Source organism: Teleopsis dalmanni, chromosome 1 (genome assembly GCF_002237135.1).
Source record: "Teleopsis dalmanni isolate 2A chromosome 1, ASM223713v2, whole genome shotgun sequence".
NCBI classification, from domain to species: Eukaryota; Metazoa; Arthropoda; class Insecta; order Diptera; family Diopsidae; genus Teleopsis; species Teleopsis dalmanni.
Window position 1 is genome coordinate 34,353,824 of NC_051846.1, and position 7,004 is coordinate 34,360,827.

Below are 7,004 nucleotides of genomic sequence, written 5' to 3' on the forward strand. Positions count from 1 at the left end.
TTAAGTATATTTATTAGTATATTTATTAAAGCATATTTGGAAGTTAGCATCCAAAAAAAAAGTGATAGAGAAATCGGAGAAGGGGATTGGTAGCAACACTACAGCAATATTATTTTTCACCACAAATTGTTGAATAGGTGAGCAATAAAGTTTCATAACAAATTTGAGACCTATTCGTTTAATAAGTATTTCAAAAGTATTTTTTTTATTTATTTATTTTTTTATTCAATTACAATTTGATAAAATTTTTTAAGTGTTCCATACTGATGTCATTTGATGTCTTTTTGACAAGCGTTCCTGATACCGCTTATATAATTTTTAAACCCTTGCATTTAGCATGGTGTTACTGTCAAAGCTCTACTTAGATAGCTTAACTGTTACGTTGGTAATTAATACCTTTTAAACAAAAATTAAAAAAAAATTTTCTGACTCAAAACTCATACTACACAACGTATTGTATGCATATATATATTATCAAATGAAATAATAGATTGTATATATTCATCTTATACATAATAATCATATATAAACTGCTCTTAGATAGAATCTAATACATTAAGTGCATTAAGTGAAACGGTGCATTATATAGATTTCATACGGATCTTTCCATTTAGTGCTTTTTTGCAGCGTTTATATCTCATTGAAACACTTATATACGACTCCAGAACTAAAATAATTATAAAAAAATTAATAAATTTCTTTTACAAACATAAACTTCTGAGTTCACATAATATCGTCTGTGTCTGAGAGGTGATGATGACGTCTTATAATTGTTAGGTGTCACTTTAGAACAAAAGGAGCATATTTGCCGTTTCTACTGCTATTTGTGATTAGGATGAACTGAGAGTTATTCTGACATTTACTTAAAAAACAGAACGTTTTGTGTTCATCTAGGACCCCATGTTGGTGTATTAAGTGAATTTGCTCTTACAAAAGCTGTTTTGATTTATAAAATTTCTGATTTCATGGCAATGTTTCGTAAAAAGCCCGTATGGCAGTTCCCTTGATACACGTATATGTAAAGACTTCAGAACATACAAATTCATTTTAAAAATTAAATAATAAAACAAAGTTTTGAAAGAAGGTTATCAGTTCACAGAAAATAATTTTGTCAAAAGCCCAGATATGATTGGAGGTGGAAGAACACGGCCTTTTGACCCAAAGCGAGTCAGTGATCAGAAATTGGTTAAGAACATAACGGCGATGTATGGTACTTGATTGACCTCTAAAATCTTTACCAATAGAAGGAATCGTTATAAAGCTATGGGTTAAACTTTTGAAAGATCATCAGCTTAAGGTGCGAGATTTAATAAAATTCCTATGCAAACATGACATTCCGGTCCGAATTGTTAATGTGTTGGATCTAATATTCTGGATTTGAAGAAAACAGAAATTTGTGCGAACGTTCATGACTTTATCAGTTCTCATAAGGATAATACAACTGGTCACGCAGTTCAACAAATCATCGCTAACTTTAATTAGAATTATTGTAATCGATCAATTAACCCGATTCAGCATCTTCTCACTTCTGGTCTTACGTTTTTTGTCGAAAACAGTTTTTATCTAACAAAGTATTATGAGCTGGTGTAAAATGGCTTTTACAGACCTATCGAAAACTCAATACAGGGTTAGTGTCTATAAACTGGTGATGGTTTTTGGAATTAAAAATTGATTAATTTATTGTCATGAATAATCTAAAAGATCCTTAATTATTTGACCTTGCACTTGTCCAACTATGTTAAAGCTGTTTACTGTAGCTGCACCATGAGGTTAACGTTACCTCATATTAACTTATGCATAGATTAAGAATTAATTGCATAGATTTGTTTAATCATACAAATAAATGAAATACAAACGCATGGATCACATAGTGTCTGAAGTTTTCTTTTTGGCGTTACTCATATGTTACTAAACTTAGTACACCCCTTTTTAACAAACTTGAAGCATGCATATCTCCTAAACTAAGTGTGAAAATATATTTTCATTTCTTACCACTCTAAGTATTCTACATGATGGACGTATTAGCATAAGGTAACTAAATATGACTTTCTAGTTAGAAACTTAAAAATTTCTTATTTAGTTACATTATGCTAATACGTCCATCATGCATGGTAAGAAATGAGAATATATTTTTAACTAAATTACTCAACACTTCGTATAGTCACAGATGCATTATAAAGTGCGGTGTCACTCCGGCAGCATATGGCAACCAGCCCAGATACTTTCACAGTTGATAATGTTTTACAAGTTGTTGAACGAATACTCATTACCGTAATGCAAGGGGAAAGCTCATTAGCATTTTGCACCAAAGCAGCAAGTATCGAAGCTGCACCACAGCTTAGAGTTGATATCAGAAATGTTAATTTCACAACTGATGTTCATAACTGTTGTCGATGGGATGGGATGGGATGGGAGAAGCTACTAGGTGCAATGAATACAAGTAGCGATACTCAATCGTTAGCAACAGTTCTTTTTTTTTTTTGTGTTTGTATTTTGGAATCTTCCTATGCAAATTTTATTATTTTTCCCTTATACTATAGTTAGTGGCAACATACTTGATGAGCCGTCATGACTGTTGGGTAAATTAAGCTACATGTTGTTTTCAGTCAAGTTAATTTCTAGCCCTGCCACAAGTTGCTAACATAAACAAAAATTTAAAATTTTAATTGCAATATTTATTTGGACACTTTTTCGCTATTCTATTTATTTCATTTTATCACACTAAAGTTTAGATGTTGAGTTATTTTCAACATGGAACTTGCAACTTGCAGCTTGCAGCTTGCAACTTTTATAAAATCGCAATAAATTAAATAAATTGCCAGGCTTCTGTGTCGCCGTGTTGTACAATTATTAGCAAGTTGAGTGTCGCCTGTCAACAGAGCATGCAAATAAGCTAAGTTGCTTTGATTAATGTCCTGACAAAAGTTTTTCAACATTGGTTGCACTTGCCCTGCTGCTGCAACATTGTTATCAATTTTATGGGAAAATTAGATACAAGTTTATTGGGTACTCTATTCCTGTAGCCTGATTATGCAGCAGAGATGATTGTTTAGAAAGCGTTTATACTTATCAAAAATAAAAGATAATGTAAGAAAAAAAAAGTATAAAATGAATGTAATGAATTAGTTTTATTATTTTGAGTAAAAAGTTTTTTATATTTTAAAATTTTAAAAGTCTAAAAAGTCTATGATAGATAATGAGTTAGGTTACGATTAGAAAAAATATGCAAATTAATTCGTACCTTAGTGAGAAAATTGATTGTTCTGGATAATTAATTATTAAATGGTATTAATTTAAAATAATGTATTTAACTATATAATGATAATGCAAGTTGCAATATTAGAAGTTGGACGACCGAATTGAGAAGACGTCGGACATAATTCGCAAAAACGTGGTATTAAGATTTCTAATTGAAAATTTTACTAACACTGAAAATACTATATATTATATGTTATATACTGTTAGCACAAAGTAGATGTAGAGTGTTCCAAACTTTACATTTCGACGGAAAACCCATCTTAAGTTAAGAACTCGTCATCTAATGCAATAATGTAACTGAAAAAATCGTGCTACGCAATTAATTTGTGTTTAATTTTAATCAAATTCAGAGTGGAAATATGGTAAATTTTGTTAGAGATATAGAGCGCGATAACTTTACATACGGTGCATAGAGTGCTGGAACTCCGATTAACTCCGATGGTACTTTAAAAGTATATATTTACAATTCTTTCAAAGATAGAAAAAAAGCTTTTAAAACGAGAAAAGCTTTTGAATAGACTTCAAATGAATTATACGATTAATCTATAGGACGTTCGTCCAGTCATCAGAAGTAAGAAGCATGAATTAAAAGAAAACAAATGAAAAATAATTTGATGTTGACAAGTTAGTAGAATGTTGTTTTCACCCAGTTTGTAAATTTAAGCCATCTAAGGTACTCTTATAACCGGATTCAAAATTTAAAGTATACTAAATGCTGATTTCCAATATATACCGTGAAGTCTCAAGTATTTTCTCGAGGTTGAAAATTGTAAGCACCTTGCATTCTGTGAACCAAAAAGCCGACTTAATCATCTTATCCAATATTGCGACTCCTTAAAGAGAGTGGAGAATATCACAGAATTGAGAGGCAGATGCAGTAGAAGAGGACTTAAGAATGATTAAATTAAAATTGTGTATTTGTATATGTTTTTTAAACTTTATGTGACTCTATTTCTTCTTCCTTGTTTAATAAAAAGCAAGTTACTGTCTAAGTCATTTTTAGACTTAGACATGATTACAAGTGTTATCACAGACACTATCTATGATCACTTAAGTCACTGATCAATTAATTACTGAAATAAGTGTTCTATAAAAATGGGATAATGCAGCCCAGCATAGTTATTCTTGATAAAATATATATTGCTTTTGTTTTGTGTACTATACAGTTAAAGTTGTAGGAGCAGATACTAATAAGCAAACTTTTCAAACAAATGAAAAGTTCCTATACCAGCTGAATTCAAAATCAATTTGAAGAATACATTAGACAGTAAAAAAATTCAATTTGATTAAAAAAGTTATAGTAAGTTTTATCACACAATGATATATTCAAACCCATTCAGTAAAATTTCATTATATTTAATTATAATGAAACTAATAAGAAAAAATGATTTTGTTGGTAATGATCTTAATTTATCATTTCCATAACTGAAATATGGATATGGAAGGCTGCCACATCAATCCTTCCATATTTTCAAATAAATCAGAATTCAAATTTTTTGTACTTACTTATATTGCAGTCAACTCAATCTTATGTTACTTAGAAATTAATAAGAATGTTTTCTTACCTGAAAATAAGAAGAAAACATATTATTAATTATTATTATTAATTATTAAATATTTTATTTTTATATTTACTGATACGTGCAAAATAATATAATACGTAAATATTACATAATATAAATAATAATAAAATAAGTAATCTTGACAGCAATACTACGTATATTACTATAGTTATATGTATTATAATTTGAGGTAGGTTATAGATAACCAGTTCAGCACAGTTCAGTACTACAAAACATCCTGTTTGGAGTAATAAGTGATTGTCTTGTATAACAACATCCTGAATCAGAGCGGCTATTTAAAATTTGAATGTTTGAAATTAAGTGCAGCAAAACACTTCAAAAATGTTAAAATAATTGAATTCTCTCAATCCTTCAATTCCCCAATAATAGTAGACTATTCTCTGTTTCCTAAACTTAGAGAGACATTTTAACGACAATATTTATTATAAAAAGATAAGATCCGCAGAGCGAGTTCAAAACTATTTTTTAACAATTTATTATAAATATAATGATTTTGATTTTGATTAGTTTTGACTGGTTTGAGTGTACGTGTGAAATTGCTGGATATTTATGCGCTTAAATAAGTCAATGTAGCGGTATTGTACGTTTCTTCTCTCTATTTATTTGGTATTTGTCAACGCGTTGGGGATCATATACTCCTCAACATTTTTCTCTCAACTGCTCCTAACACCTCCTCATCACTCTAACTTATTATCAAAGCTTCTGCACCATACAGCAGAGACTTGTAGAGTGTGACTATAATTGCCAACTGAACTCAAAGTATCATCTATTAGTATCATCTAATAATAATAATTATTATAATTATTGACATATTCCATCATTACATGAAATAGAGGTAAATTAACAATTTAGTCTATTTACATAGGATTTTCACATGTCTCAGTTTTTAGCTATACCTATTGATATTCAAATGTCTGAGTTGGTTAATCAGCACCTTAACTCTATTTATCTGTGGACAGTTTTAAGTCACACTAAATTAAGTTACACAAAATACGTAAAGCTTTACGGGGCTTTATAATATGATGGATCTGATGTCTTTGTATCTGCCTGTGTTTATCAAATTTCGCTGATTTTTCCTCATCACTCTAAGTTATTATCACAGCTTCTCCACCATACAGCAGAGACTTGTAGAGTGTGACTTTAATTGCCAACTGAACTGGAAGTATCATCTATTAGCAATAATAATTATTATTATAATTATTGACATATTCTATCATTACATGAAATAGAGGTAAATTCACAATTTAGTCTATTTACATAGGATTTTCACATGTCTCAGTTTTTAGCTATACCTATATCCTAGCAAAAGTTTATTCTTCATTAAATATCTAGATCGACCTTCTAAAAGGGTAGTCCTTTATATCCCACTGGTAGAGTATACTAATGTTCCTTTTAAAAAAAAACTATTCATTTCGATTGTGATTTCAAAAAATATTTATTCAGTCTATATTTCATTTTTTCATATTTTTATTATTAATTGCAATCATATTGCTATGAACTTCTTGTGCTTTATGAAATATGAAGGCAGAACTTCGTTGACCGTGGAACGAGGTGGTTCAATTTGAAGTCTTTTGTTTTTTTTTATTATTGTTAGAACTAGCCCGTATGCTTATGTTAAAATCGCTCATATTAGTATTTTTTGGTTATAGTTAATAGAATAAATTTATCTACTAAATTTGAAGCATTTTTTGATTACAATAGTTATATTGTCCACTAATTTTATACTTTAGCTACACAATAATTTTTTTTTAAATCGAAAATATTGTTCCCTTTCAAGTTTCACAACTTATCTGTAAACCCTAATTCAATTCCATGTGTCAACCACAACTAGGTAATTTGATTTGATTTTTTATTGTACTTTTCCACATACACAAATCTTCATGTTTGGCTACCTGTCAAGTTCTCCCATTTGTTTTCCTATTGCAGACATCTATGTCATCATGATGGATGTGCACGCGTAGTTGCCGGCAGCACCTACGAAGTACGTTCCAAAACTTTCACAATTGTGCAGCAGCATTTTTTCAATTCAAAATGTTGCACCTGCTCAAAGCCAAAAATCAGTCAAACAATTTTTTGTGTACTTCGTACTTTGTTGCCTCAATGCAGTTTGTGTAACCAGAGCTGACACAGGCGAATTTCACACCAATGTACGCGAATTTCTAG